The following is a 1,480-nucleotide window of genomic DNA, read 5'->3' on the forward strand; positions in this document are numbered from 1 at the left end:
AGCACAATCGATGGTTCCTGCGAGAACAGAAGGGCTCCTGCTGGAGGTAGAGGTGGGATTCAGTGTGAATGTTGTGTAAGTGTTATGTGAATTATGTTGGAGAGCATTTGAAAGCTGGGGGTGGATAGTGAGATCATTGCATAATATTCTCTCCTTCCTTCCTCTCATTCGCTCTCTCCTGGCACTGAAAAATGGACAGATACGTCCAAAATCTGTGCTTCTATTTCTCTCCACCTGCCAGCATTTTTTCAAAGTTCCTCCTTTCTATTATTATGTCTCAGATTATATATATATATATATATATATATATATTCACACACACACACACACATATATACTTATGTTGAATATTTACATAATTTAATTTAGTTAAAAATTTAAAATGAATGCTTCTAAAAACCTGTTATGAACATTTTAAGAGTTCGACCATTTTTACTATTAGTGAGAACAGTTCAAACCTCACATAAATAGCAAAACAAAAACACAGACTTCTACTGTTTTTAAATTAATCTAATTTTAATTATTATTGAATAAGCTTAACCCAACCCTGAAACATTTGAGAAAATATAATAAATTTTATAATTTTTTATTTTTAAAAACATACTACTTATCAATCGTACTTCCATCCCCGGACATCCCCAAAGTCAGGTTTTGTCAAATTTAGCTCGAATCCGAGGACAAATCACCCCCCAAACATTATCAAGTGGCTCCAGATTGAAGACACACAGGTTACGGCAAAGGTTCCCGTTCAGCAAAAGGACACGCAGGGTACTTGTCCCCATGGCAACACTGACGACATCACTTCCTGTGCCGTGACAGGTTTTGAACGGGTTCTGATGAGGTTGCCAGGGCAACACACTCCTGCAGGTAACACACACACACACACACACTCACACACTCTTATTTTCTTCAGCCAGTGACTTAAAGAGCTGGGTTTGTTTTTTTTTGAGGACTTCACAATGTCATTCATTCATTCATCGTACCGGATGAAGCTGTAAATACTGGACAGCTGTTGATATGCAGATGTGGGCGGTCACATGTTAATGATCTCATGTATTATTACTGTCGACAATTAATGCTCTGGAGGGACTGAACAGGTTAAACAAGTTCAAAGCTAGGACAGTTTCCACAGAACATCAAACTCTAATTTAATATATGAGCCTTTTAAATCATACAATAAAAACCAAACATGAATAATATGCTGTTAGGTGTGTGTATTTGTGTGTGTGTGTGTGTGTGTGTGTCTGTGTGTGTGAGTGTGCGTGTGTGTGTCTGTGTGTGTGCGTGTGTGTGTCTGTGTCTGTCTGTGTGTGTGAGTGTGTGTGTGTGTGTGTGTGTGTGTGCGTGTCTGTGTGTGTGAGTGTGCGTGTGTGTGTCTGTGTGTGTGCGTGTGTGTGTCTGTGTCTGTCTGTGTGTGTGAGTGTGTGTGCGTGTGTGTCTGTGTCTGTCTGTGTGTGTGAGTGTGTGTGTGTGTGTGTGT

At 39.7% G+C, this 1,480-nt stretch overlaps 1 pseudogene; it reads right to left on the minus strand.

Annotated features, from left to right (window-relative positions):
• The window catches only part of LOC107570265 (chloride channel protein 2-like), a 38,941-nt pseudogene that overhangs the window by 27,740 nt on the left and 9,721 nt on the right, over positions 1 to 1,480 (minus strand).

This window comes from Sinocyclocheilus grahami, unplaced genomic scaffold, assembly GCF_001515645.1.
Source record: "Sinocyclocheilus grahami isolate Dianchi unplaced genomic scaffold, SAMN03320097.WGS_v1.1 scaffold1435.1, whole genome shotgun sequence".
Classification (NCBI taxonomy): Eukaryota; Metazoa; Chordata; class Actinopteri; order Cypriniformes; family Cyprinidae; genus Sinocyclocheilus; species Sinocyclocheilus grahami.